This window comes from Syzygium oleosum, unplaced genomic scaffold (genome assembly GCF_021117445.2).
Source record: "Syzygium oleosum isolate NSW1041296 unplaced genomic scaffold, Sole_v2.1 Sole_v2.16, whole genome shotgun sequence".
In the NCBI taxonomy this organism is placed as follows: domain Eukaryota; kingdom Viridiplantae; phylum Streptophyta; class Magnoliopsida; order Myrtales; family Myrtaceae; genus Syzygium; species Syzygium oleosum.
In genome coordinates this window covers 7,984,166-7,998,176 of record NW_026607500.1, presented here as the reverse complement: position 1 = coordinate 7,998,176, position 14,011 = coordinate 7,984,166, and the positions used below count along the sequence as shown (strand labels likewise).

Here is a 14,011-nt window from a genome sequence, read left to right as displayed (position 1 = left end):
TTGAGTTGAATACGCAATCTCGAGGATTGATTTTGGATCCACTCAACACGGTAAGAAAAAGACTTCAATAATGTCATTGGGAAAAGGGGTACCGAATTACATTTTTGCAAGGTTAAAGTCATAACGCGAGACAGTATTTTTCGGAAATCCGTTTTCCCGACTTTCACCCGTTTGATTCGTCGAAAATGATAAATCAACCGAAAATACTTTCCAGTCAAGGAAAACACTCATGTATAAGATTAGGAAAGTGAATTCCCTGATCTAAGTAGGTGAAAGCACTTTTCAAAATTACTCATCTTGAATTTGATACTAATTTCTTTTTTCTTTTCTTTCTTTCTTTTTTTTATTTTCTTTTTCTTTTCTTTCTTTTTCTTTTTCCTTTTTCCTCCCTTTGCTAGTCGTCGGCCTCGGCGAAAGCCCACAAGTGCGGGTTGGCGAAACAAATGCATTTTGAAATCATTTTCCAAATGAGATCCAAACACCAGAAAACTTTTTCGATCACAAATCACCAAACAAAGAAAAACTAACCATTTTTCTAAAAAATGATTTCTCGAAAAATATTTTTCAGAAACGTGATATTTTTCATGAAACAAACGCACCCAAAATACCATTTATACTTCATTTTCGTTGTTTGGCAATCTCCGTTTTCGATATATTCAACATGACTTGTTCATGGGATTTATCAGGACTTCATAGATAGTACGCCAAACGGCCGATGGATTGAGAATTCTAGGTCGAACTGGATAAGATCGGGAAGAATTTATGGGGATCTAGCATGTGGAGTAGAATGGCAAGCCTAATTCCATGGGCAGGTCCACATTGAATGCCAGTGATGTTGATGAACGAGGACCCACCCTTGAACAGTGAATGCCAGTGATGTTGATGAACGAGGACCCACCCTTCATGGCAATCCAATCATCGCCTGCTCTCATTATCATTCGATCAATAGGATAGTAAAAAAGTCAACAAATTCATGGAAATTTGAGTAGCGTTTCTTTCCGGGAAAAATTGACAATTCTAAAAAATGATCATTCGCATGACTCGAAACAATCATTCAATAAAAAATATTTTAATTATTGACATCAATTTATATTTAAATAGTTTTGTGAACAATGAACTTTTTTTGTTCATCTATTTTTATAAGTGGTACCGGTGATAATTTTTAGGACAAAACCATTTATTTTTCACGAAATAAACACAGCCTAAATATCGATTTTTTTTTTTTTGCATAAGTTTTAGCAGTTCTGATGGTGGAGTTGTGGACTTGGATGTGGCTTGAGGCAGCAATGGCGATGCCATCGGTGTTGGGGCTGTCTTCAGGGGCGTGGATTGGAGGGCAGTGAGGTTTGCAGAAGTAGGGGTGTGCAAACAGAACCGCCCGAACCGGGAACCGCCCGGACCGGACCGGACCGACACTATTTGGGCGGTTCTAAGGGGTGCCGGTCCGATTCCCGGTTCCTAAAAGTGGAACCGGTGTCCGGGCGGTCCGGTTCCCGGTTCCAAGGGGGAACCGGACCGGACCGGACCGATATATTTTTTCTTCAAAAAAATTAATAAAATGTAAACTAAATCCTAAGTGAACTTTATTGACATAAATTCTTTGATAAAAATTAGTAAAATGTGAACTAAACTCTAAGTGAACTTCATTGATATAAATTCATTGATAAAAATTAGTAAAATGTGAACTAAACCCTAAATATTTGACCCAAAAAAAAACTAAATCCTAAGTGACCGGTTCTATTGGATCGGACCGGAACCGGACCGACTGACGGTCCGGTCCGGTTCCTGGTCCTAGGACCAAACGGTCCGGTCCACGGTTCCCAAAATTGGGAACCGGTTCTCCCGGTCCGGTTCCCGGTTCCACTCGGAACCGGACCGGACTGGGAACCGATCACCCCTATGCAGAAGTACAGTTGTGAAGTCTTATATGGGTCTTTGGGCTGTCCAAATGGGTGAGTCCACTCGGTTCATGGTTCTCTATTTTGAGGAAGGACATTCCCTGCAAATTTTCACCCATGAAAAGACAAAAGAGTTAAAAAAAAAAAAGTTAAGAAACAAAGAAAACCTTTCGGGTGCACCGGGTGCCCCGTGAGCCCAACGCGGTGCGAACTTTAATCTCGGCAGGCCCATCTAGGGAGAAACTCTTGATTAGACCAAGATTGATGGCCCCGATTGAGATCCGCATGATCAACGGTTATGATGGATCCGGTAATGCACGTCATATTGATGATAGAATACCGGACTTACATGCATCCAGTGCACTAAGTAATAGCTCGCAAGGAAATGGAAGTCTTCATCTAATTCCCTGCAACATTTTTTAGTTTCCCATTTTGGTTGGTTGGTATATATTAAGAAGGGCCTAATTCCCTAAAAAAATCCCAAATTTTAGGTCTAATTTCAATTCTACCTTGAACTCTTTTTGTCTAAACAAAAATCTAAAACTTTAGTTCTAGTTTCAAATCTATCCCAAATTTCGTTTTATCTAAAAAAATATACCAGCTTTCAATTTATTCTCAAATCTACCCTCGTAATCCAGTTTAAACTTGACATGGCATTTCCGCGTCCATAACACATCCACATGAGCAATGAGACATGGAAAATTATTTCCAAAATGAAACCGTTCTAGGATATAAAAATTAGGGATGACTAACGACAATTTTTGGACAGAGGGCTAATGAGGATAGATTGAGGATTAGAGTAAAAATTGTTGATTTTTCTCTGGGGCAAAAAAAATTTCCGAGTAGATTTGAGACCAAACCCAAAGTTGGGGTTTTTTTAGACAAAGAAAAGTTCAGGGAAAATTTAGACTGGACCTAAAATTTGGGATTTTCGTTTATACAAAAACAAATTATGGTAGTATTGAAACTAGACTTAAAGTTTAAGGGTTTTTGTTTTATGGAATTAGGCTCGATAAGAAGCCATGTAAATGCAATATTTTACTTTAACCAAAAAAAAAATGCAATCTTTGACATATGTGCTCCATCATAGGAGAAAATTCATTTATTGTAGAATTAAATGACAATTGATGTCCCACTACTTTTACTTTTGATTTTTTATTTTTTTGGTCAAGGTAGCAAAACAAGAAAAATATTTTCCAGAAAAAAAAAAGAAAATGAAAAAGACTTGTCTGACCTTAGGGCTTTTGGCAAGGGGCAAGGGTGGTTGTTATGATGGGAAAGGAGATGGGACTTCTCGACTCTTCTCCACCAGATGTGACCACGACTGTCGATGACTCCACCCCCGCTCCTAGCCACCGTCAGATTGGTGATCTCTGAAAAGCAAATCCAGCTTCCAGATTCAAAGTTTTCCCATTCCTCTATCTCGGGAGGCGTCGTAATATTCCCCAAAACCCGTTTTGGATTTATTTATTTTTTTATACTTTTTAGTCCCCAAAATTTGATAAATCAATAAAAACAATTAGTAAAGATTGCCGGGACTCGCAAATCAATATGATGCACCTAGGGGACCGGTGGGACCCGTTATGCGACTAGACGAACCGACGGGCTCGGATTGAGCTCAAATTTGGTAGGCTGAAGCGAAACGGCGTGCTGATCAATACACACTACCGTTGGTTGTGACTAACGATGGATTTTCGCGATTCGGGGTCGTTTAGATGGGTTTTTCTATTATTTTAGTATTTTTTATGGGTTAATTTAGTAAAGGGCAGTTTCGTAATTTTGCATTTTGATGTTTATTAAACCTAGTAGGGTTAGGTTTGGGGATATATAAGCTTGTTTTAGGGTTTCGTTTGAGCAGACTTTGGATATTTTGATTGTTAATCAATTGAGAGAACAGTTTGTTCCTCGTTATCTTTCGATTCTTCTGTTTAACCTAATTTCTTTCGTGCTTTGGCATCAATTGGTATCAGAGCATAGGTTATCTGAATCAATGGCTGAACAGAATCGAGGTGGTCGAAGACAGCGTGCTCGTGGAGGCCGGGGGCGTGGAGTCGTTCCTGATGCAGATGAACAGCCGCGTCTGAGAGACCTGCGAGATATAGAAATTCAGGAACAGAGAAGGTGAATCCAGGATTTGGAGCGACGTCTTGCGGAGGCAGGGCTTGACGCTCAATCCGAAGAAGAAGCAGAATCTGAGGATCCATCCAATGATGAAAAGGAGGACGTAAACCCTTTCGGGGTTCTGAACCAGGGGCGGAATCGAGGAGTACGACCTGGAAATCAGCGCTCTTCTCAAAATTTCGGGATGAAGATCGAGATTCCCGAGTTTAATGGTAAGGCTCATCCTGATGAGTTTATTAATTGGTTACATACGGTAGAACGGATTTTTGATCTTAAACACCTAACTGAGAGGCAAAAAGTGAAGTTAGTGGCTATTAGGCTGCGAAAACATGCTTCGATTTGGTGGGAACACATGAAAAAGCAACGCGCTAGAGAGGGGAAGCCGAAGATGGATCGCTGGGAGAAGATGAAAAAGTTGTTGCAAAAAAAAATTTTGCCTACCCATTATAGGCAAGAGGCGTTTATCGAGTATCATAACGTCAAGCAAGGTGATAAAACAGTTGAGGAATTTACAGAGGAATTTGATCGATTGCGGATGCGTTGTGATGTGGCGGAGGAAGACGAGCAGACGATTGCTCGATATCTGGCAGGGCTGCGATATGAGATCTCTGATGTTGTCCAATTACAGCAGTATTGGACATATGAGGATGTATGCAGACTAGCCCTAAAGGTGGAGGGGCAGTTTAAAAGAAAGAGCAGTAAGTCCAAGTGGTCTAGCAGTGGTTCTAAGTGGTCAGGCAGCAGTTCCAAGTGGTCAGATAAAGAGTCTCGACGGAAAGCAGGGAGTTCTTTAGCCCCGGCGGCAGTTAAGGGCACTGGTTCAAAATCTGCAACAAAAGGAGAGTAGGGTAGTGCTGGATCTAGCAGGGGAGAAGCTGCAGGCAAGCGATGTTTCAAGTGTCAAGGACTCGGGCATTTTGCTGATGATTGTCCGAACCGACAGTTTGTGACACTTGTAGATAATCCAACTTTTGATAAAAACCCAACTTATGATGAATCTGATGGAAAGCAAGAAGATGCGGATCCAGATCAGGAGGACATTGTCTATGCCGATTCTGGTGAGTCTTTAGTTGTGCGTCGGGTTTTAAATATTGCTGAGGTGGATGATGAATCGTGGCTCAGGCATAATATCTTTCATACTAAGTGCACTAGTAGGGGAAAGGTGTGTAGTATGATAATTGACGGGGGAAGTTGCGAGAATGTGATATCTACCACTATGGTAGAAAAGTTGGGGTTGAAAACTGTCGAACATCCTCAACCATATAAGATGTCATGGCTTAGGAAGGGGAATGAGGTAAAAGTGAGCAAGAGATGTTTAGTGCAGTTCTCGATTGGGAAGAAATATACTGATGAAGTGTGGGGTGACGTAGTTTTAATGGATGCTTGTCATATTTTGTTAGGAAGACCTTGGCAGTTTGACAGGAAAACACAGCATGACGGATTCAAAAATACGTACACCTTCAAGAAGGATGGTCGGACCATTACTCTGGGTCCTTCAGATTTGAGAAAAGAAGGGAAAAGTAATCTGCTTTCCAAATCAGAGTTCCAGGAGGAGGCGGTGAATGCCCCAGAGCTTTTTGCTGTTGTAGTCATGGAACAGAATCTTGATAGTCCAGAAATTTCAACAAAAGTTCTGCCTATACTTGAGGAGTTTGCTGATGTCGTACCAGAGGAATTGCCACCTGGATTGCCACCCATGAGGGACATTCAGCATTGTATAGATCTCGTTCCAGGAGCTGCTATACCTAATAAGGCAGCTTACAGAATAAATCCTAAGGAGCATGAGGAGATGCAGAGGCAAGTGCAGGAACTATTAGAAAACGGTGTAATTTGAGAAAGCATGAGCCCTTGTGCAATGCCAGCTTTGTTGGTTTCTAAGAAAGACGGGTCGTGGAGAATGTGCGTGGATAGCAGAGCTGTCAACAAGATCACGATCAGGTATCGCTTTCCTATCCCGAGATTTGATGATTTAATTGATCAGTTGTATGGAGCGACTATCTTTTCGAAGATAGACTTGAGGAGTGGATATCATCAGATTAGGGTGCGTCCTGGAGATGAGTGGAAGACCGCTTTTAAAACTCGAGAAAGTCTGTATGAGTGGATGGTGATGCCTTTTGGGTTATCTAATGCGCCGAGCACCTTTATGAGACTGATGAATCAGGTGTTTCGTCCTTTTATTGGCCAGTTTGTCATCGTATATTTCGATGATATTTTGGTTTATAGTGCATCGACTGATCAACACTTGCAGCATTTGAGAAGGGTGTTCGAGACATTGAGGGAACAGAAATTATATGCTAATACCAAGAAGTGTCACTTCCTAACTGATCGTGTGACCTTTTTGGGATATATAGTAACCAAGGAGGGCATTCAGATGGACCCAGCTAAGGTTGAGGCTATTACAAATTGGGAGATTCCAAAAAATATTCATGAGGTACGTAGCTTTCATGGGCTTGCGTCTTTTTATCGGAGATTTGTTCGGGATTTCAGTACTATTATTGCACCTCTGACGGATTATCTGAAAGGAAGTAAATTTGTGTGGACTAAGGAGGCAGAAGCTGCCTTTCAATTATTAAAGAAGAAGGTGACTAAAGCACCTGTTCTCGTGCTTCCTGACTTTAATGAGATTTTTGAGGTGCATTGTGATGCTTCATGTGTTGGTATTGGGGGTGTCCTGAGTAAAAAATGTAAACCTGTAGCATTCTTTAGTGAGAAGTTGAATGAGGCGAAAAGGAAGTATTCAACTTATGATAAAGAATTTTGTGCTATTGTGAGGAGTTTGGAGCATTGGAGGCACTATCTTATTTCGAAAGAATTTATCTTATTTTCTGATCATGAAGCCTTGAAATACATCAATGGGCCGCACAAATTGAACGCAAGGCATGCGAAGTGGGTGGAGTTCCTTCAAGTTTTTAGTTTTTCCATCAAGCATAAAGCGGGAGTGCTAAATAGTGTGGCAGATGCATTGAGCAGAAAACACTCTTTGCTGTCTACGATGCAAGTAAAAGTTTTAGGCTTTGATACTTTTAAAGATTTATATGTTGATGATCCTCATTTTGGGGATATATGGAGGAAGAGCAAAACGGAGCCTTTTCAGCAATTTCAGATCGTGAAGGGTTCCCTATTTAAAGGTAACAGATTGTGCGTTCCTCAATGTTCTTTGAGGGAATCTATTATTATTGAAGAACATGCAAAGCATATCAAAGAGCTGCATTCCCAAGTCCATAATCATATCAACAGGCAAAACATGAAGTATAAGCAGCGCGTGGATATACACAGGAAAAGAGTCGTCTTCAAGGAAGGTGATCTAGTTTGGATTCACCTTAGGAAAGAACGATTTCGAGCGGGTAGATTTGGCAAGCTTCAACCTAAAGCTGATGGACCCTTCAGAGTTTTGGAGCGAATTAGTGACAATGCTTACAAGATCGATTTGCCGGGTAAGTATAATATATCCGGAACTTTTAATGTAGCAGATTTGTCACCTTACTACGCTGAAGAGGAAGAAGATCCTGAAGAGATTGACGACAATGAAGGCGAAGCAGATTCGAGGACGAATCTTTCTCTAGCAGGGGAGGATGATGCACCTAGGGGATCGGTGGGACCCGTTATGCGACTAGACGAACCGACGGGCTCGAAGTGAACGATCTCGGATTGAGCTCAAATTTGGTAGGCTGAAGCGAAACGGCGTGCTGATCAATACACACTACCGTTGGTTGTGAGTAACGATGGATTTTCGCGATTCGGGGTCGTTTAGATGGGTTTTTCTATTATTTTAGTATTTTTTTATGGGTTAATTTAGTAAATGGCAGTTTCATAATTTTGCATTTTGATGTTTATTAAACCTAGTAGGGTTAGGTTTGGGGATATATAAGCTTGTTTTAGGATTTCGTTTGAGCAGACTTTGGATATTTTGATTGTTAATCAATTGAGAGAACAGTTTGTTCCTCGTTATCTTTTGATTCTTCTGTTTAGCCTAATTTCTTTCGTGCTTCGGCATCACAATAAGCTCACATTACATATTTTGGCACTCTTTATTTCTATAATGAGAAGTATTTACCCTTTGCAAATCGAGGGAACTCGATCGATGGGGCAAGTCGAGCCTAAAATCTCTCCCGTTATTCAAGAAGTATTAATTTTTTTCACGTGAGTTTGACCGGGCTTGGACCGGCCAAGGTGGGCAAATCAAGCCCGAGAACAATTTCACTCGTCCGAGTCGGCCCATCTTAATGGTCAAGAAATAATAATTGATTTTTTATGGCCATCTCTTGTGTCTTCTTTTTGTTTTATTTTTTCCAATTAATTAAATTTTCCACAAGTACTTGAAAATTGATGGCGGTGGACTTGCAAGGGCCATGAAAATGGAGGGGACGGACTAAGAATGATTTCCCAGAAGTTGCCCCAGTGGCCACTCTTCTCACATGAGAAAGAGAAGGTGGGTAGTTCGAATTCCCACCTTCTCAGGGGCGTTAGAGGTGGGAACGTTTAGTTTCAGTTATGGGGTTCGACTCCCACGCTCTGCAAGGAGATATGACAAAAATCTGATAATAAGTTGAGAGTTAGAGTAGTACAAGATAAAAAAAAAAAAAAAAGGCCTTCCAATGCCCACAAAAAAATATTAATGCGTCATTAATATAATATACATAAACAAAAACCAAGAAAAAAAGGAAGAAAAATAAAGCAAATGATGTAGCTCTCATTCAGTGTGGTTTTAGGGTTTGATAGGTATTACAAAGGGAATGAGATGATAGGGATCGAACTTACAACCTCTTGCATATTGATAGGGTACGCGAGCATTAGGTCAATCCTTCGTATAATTTTAGGTAAAGAAAAAGTGGATCGTACGTATGATGTTCATATTGAGTATGTTATTCCTCGGAGTAATTTGGTAATAGATTTTCGGGTTCATATTGAGACCATAATTTAGCTTGGACCCATTTTTTCTCTCAACTTCTTTTGGCAAGCTCAGATATTCCTAGTCTATTTTGTTAGAAAAACATGGCGATCTCTAGATAAATACATCGCATGCAAGCACATTAAGTTATCTAAAATGCTAATTAGGTCAGTCTTAGAGGATAATGCATAGATTCACCATCAGAAATTTTTTTACCTCTATAGAACTCTCGAGTATCAAAACTCATATAATAAGATAGAGAGAGAGAGTTGTCGGTTTCGATAAGAATCGAGCAATCATTGCTTTTATACACTTTGATTCGCTCTGGACGATTTCATTTCATGGACATAGAAAAGATCGCCCAAAAGTTTCGCGATTTTAGTGTTGGCGTACCTATTCGCGAGTCTACGCATATCATAAATAGGTAAAAGCTTAGCGATAGAAGACTAGGGTAAATTAAAACAATCAAGATTCTATGAGATTCATGTGTGCATGAGAATTGCATGAATTTTAAGGGACTTACATCGGCAACATCGGACTGGCCATCGCCTTCGGCACCGTAATTCAACACATGGAAGATGCTGAGGTCGTCTCCGCATGCATTACGTGCTCCAACCGCCTGTCGAGGCTACACATAAAATCACCATGCTAGCCAAAAATCCCTGCCAAAATCAGAAATTTCCGTTTAGCAAAATGCAATAAAAGCGGAGTCAGGCGAAGAACAGTAGAAGTGCCAAAAGTTGTGTATGGAGCTCACTTTGGTGCCAAAAGTTTCAAACGGATCACTTAAGTGCCAAAAGTTTACGCCGGTGATCACTTAAGTGCCAAATCGGAGAAAAAACGATCACTTAAGTGCCAACGGCGAGAAATTCCGATCAAATTTAATACGTGGCTTTTATATTTAAATTTTAATGACACGTGGCATTTCCACGTGTATAATTCAATTTTTTAAATATTTTTTTCTGATTTTTTTTCTTTCTTTTCTTTTTTCTTTTCTTTCTTCTTCTTCTTCTTCTACCATGGCCGGTGGCCAGAGGCCAGCCACCGGCCAGGGCCGGCCTCGCCGGGTGTCGCCTTCCACCGGGCGAGGCCCGGCGAGGCAGTCGTGGCCTCGGCGAGGGCCGGCCTCGCCGGATCTGGCGAGGCGAGCCCTTGCCAAGGCCACAGCGGCCTCGCCGAGGCGTCACCTTCCTCCGGGCGAGGTAGAAGAAAGAAAAGGAAAGAAAAGAAAAAAAGAAAAAAAAGGAAAAAAAAAAGAAATGAAATGCCACATCAGCCTCCGGTGAGCCACATCAGCTTGAGAAATTAATAAAAAAATACCATGTCGGATTTCCGGCGATGTGGCACTTAAGTGATCGTTTTTCACAACTTTTAGCACTTAAGTGATCCGTTTGAAACTTTTGACACCAAAGTGAGCTCCGTACACAACTTTTGGCGCTTCTGCTTTTCTTCTCCCAAGCGGAGTCTGGTGAAGATGGGGTTGAGGATAGAGAGAGGAGACTAAAACTGTGTCTTGCCGTTGTCGTAATCGAGGAGAAAACAAGAGATTTTTAGATGCTTCCTAACGTACAGACAAGACGGGTCCGAAGCCGGAGTACACGCCCTTTCTCTTCCTTCTTCCTCTGGAGATTATAATTGGGGGACTTGTCTCAGGATGTAAACAGGAGAATGAACCATGGAAGGCAAAATTTACAACTTCCCAAAACGTAATATGATCTAACAGCAATTCTAACTTGGCTTGTCGGGCCTTTTCCTTTAAACTTTTTTTGTGTCACTTTTTATTATTTCGTGGCATGCCTAAAAGTTAAATCATATTTTCAGAAATTTTTAATAAATTTTCCTTTTTCTAAGTCTGTTCTTGATGAAACGATACATCAATGAGAAGTTTATCTAATAGCATATTTGTCGTTCCAAAGAAGACCTTCATTTACCGATCCACTCGTTGCAAGACTTAATGCAACACTTTATGGCACCATGATTCCGGAGGATCTAGTTACAGGAGAATTATCGATCTACTTAAAAACCAAATGTCGAAGGATCAAATCCAATATAGTGTGATTGTCTGAAAATTTCATTATTCACATTGGATATGTGCCTTGGTATCCGATGTAAGCCTAGTCCAAAAGAGAGATGGCTTTTAGAGTTTGAACAAGATTTTGTGCTTAACCTTTGTAGTTAGCTCATTTTTGCTCGTAAATCCAAGAAGCAAAAACAATGTAGAGTCAATGCAGTTGACTCAATGACTTAGAGAAAGAATGGTATTTATTTATGCTTATAAATGCTTTTACCATTATGGAATGGGTTAATATCACGAAAAACTTTAAACTGGTACACTTATGATAAATTTACTTCAAACTAATTTTTTGACAACAAAAAACCCCAAATTGGTACACTTGTGATAAATGTACCCTCCAGTAAATTGATTTAATACCACGAAAAATCACAAATTGATAAATCAATAACAAACAAATGGGTAAAATCCCAAACTGGCACACCCGTCAAATGCCACATATCATCAAACTCAGCAATTTGATAGTAAAATTTAACGGAAACTAATAGAGAGTAAATTTGTGTCAGGTATACCAATTTGAGATTTTTTGTGGTCAAAAAATTAGTTTTAGATAAATTTGTCTTATTGGGGTTTATTGCGGTATTAACCCTTATGGAATAAGAGTGGATGGGGATATTTTTTACCACAATCAATCGCATTATGTGAATATCTCACTCACAATCTGATGTGCCTCCACCTATGACAAATGTCAATGCACGAAATTCCCTTGACCCTTTATTTTTTCTTTCATTAATCACTGCAAACTGTTACAAGAATATTCCCTGCCAAATCCACTTTACTTTTTACGAGTATTAATTTAGTTGACTTTATTTTTCGTTATATATTTCTTTATTACAAGAATCAAAAGGAAGTGCTTCGAATCCTTCTTTCCTTGTTTTGACAATTACTGAAAGTCCACTTATCAATCTATGCATTAAATTTAATTACTCCACATTGACTCCATATAATCCCTGTTTTTTTTTGTTTGATTATTTTTAGTTTTTGTAGTTCTTTGTATATAAAAGTAGAGTTGCCATGAGGACGAGTGTCAAGTCAACAAAAAAAAAAGACTTAAACTCTTTGTTATTCTTTTAATAAAAAGATATAAAAATGTAATTATCAAAGGATTCCACCAAACGAAATGATTCGAGTCCCTTTTTCTTCTTTTAGCAAAGAGCGCGATCCTATTTTACCAATTTTTCCATCAATTACTCTCCATAAACTCCACTTTTTAAAAAAAAAATTTTTAGTCTATCCTATTTCTAACTCTCCTCACTCTCTAATTTTTGTTTTGCCTCTTATAGAGCAAAAGGAGTCGAACCCTGCATCTGTAATACTAGCATCCCCATCCCTAATCCCTTTATCAACTGGGCCACATGCCCATTGGCACTTTTTGCAAGTTTTAAATGCATTTTAATTGCAGCACAATTTTTTTTTCCTTTTTAGTAAAAAGTGGAAATCTAATAATACATGCTATACAATCTTTGTATAATCCACCTTTGATAGGTACATGTTAGACTTCTTCCTTTTACATCTTCAATTTACATCTTTAACCATGGATTGACTTAGTCATTGTTTGAGGGACACACATGTATGACCTCTAACTGTCAAATGCAATCGATTCTGTGTAGAAGTTGTTTCAATTTCAAAATCTTTCATAACACATGAAGTTATCAAAATACTTTTAAGAAATTGACTTTTAATCACACTAGTTTGGAGTTCCTCATCATAGTGAAAAGGAAACAAAAACACAAAACAAGAAAACTACGTCAAACTGCTATTTAGCTATATATTCATGTCGAGACGAGCCGTACTGAGTGTGGCTACCTATCATTAGTCGCATACACATTTCGAGAGAAACTATGAGTGTCGATCAAGGCATTTATCGAAATGGGGCAGCCCTGAGGTGAACATGAACCATACTAGGCCTTTGCCTTGACTACCGACCTACACCCTATTTTTTGCCGTCTCTCTCTCTCTCTCTCTCTCTCACCTCATGCGGGAGCTGGTATGACCTTCGGTAATGCCTATGAGGTCGCCCCTATGGCAACCTTAATCTGAGGTCGTCATCAGCCATGGACAACCTGGATTTGAGGTCGTGCAAATTGGGTGAGCTCGAATTGAGGTCGCGGACGCCTTGACAATCGAGACCTGAGGTCGCCATGCCCTTTCACGATCCTTACAAGAGAGAGAGAGAGATGGTGGGCTTGCGCCGGAGAGCAATGCCACAGTGCCTGTGATAGGCAGCCTTGTTCGACGGGTGCGAGTGGTGGTGGCTGCAAGAGACTGGGCTTTGGAGATTTGCCATGGCTTTGTGGTCGATCAATTTAGAATTAAGGTGATTTTTTTTTATAAGGGAGGGTAATTTGGTTCTTTAAATAGTGTGGTTTGTCTTAAGATGCAGAACGGTATTGTAAAAAATAAAGGAGATAAAGTGGTAATAGAGTGAAAATTTGAGGAGGGTATCTGGTATTTTTACTTTTAAATAAAGTATCATAGTACATCTCAATTTTCATTTTGTGCATTTCTCGTTTTCATCTTTTTCTATTTAAGTTAAAAATTCCAACTATTAATTTCATTGGTTGCTCGTAATCATGCGATTCTTAGACTTTACTCGTACTTTCAATCTTTGCTTATGTGACTGTTAATATATGAATAGAAGTACCACATCATTAATGAAATTGCTTAGAGTTGAGACACTAAAACTCATTAATAAAAATGATTTGCCAATTAATATCCAATCACCTTATAAGATTTTTTTTAGGATTAATACCATGTAAAATCATAAACCAATACACATGTGACAAATTTGCCACAAACTAATTTTTTAACCATAAAAAACCCAAAACAGGTACAATTATGACAAATTTACTCTTTGTTAGTTTTCGTTAAATTTTACCGTGTACCGGTTTGTAGTTTTTCGTAGTATAAATCCAATTTAACGGAAACTAACGAAGGGTAAATTTGTCACAAATATATCAATTTAGGGTTTTTTGTGGTAAAAAAAATATTTTGGGGGTAAATTTATCACGTGTAAACTAATTTGGGATTTTC

The 14,011-nt window shown here is 39.4% G+C and overlaps 1 protein-coding gene across 1 annotated transcript in view; it reads right to left on the bottom strand.

Annotated features, from left to right (window-relative positions):
- Positions 1-14,011, bottom strand: part of LOC115686207 (probable polygalacturonase At3g15720) — a 48,048-nt gene that overhangs the window by 30,991 nt on the left and 3,046 nt on the right. The window lies entirely within an intron of this gene.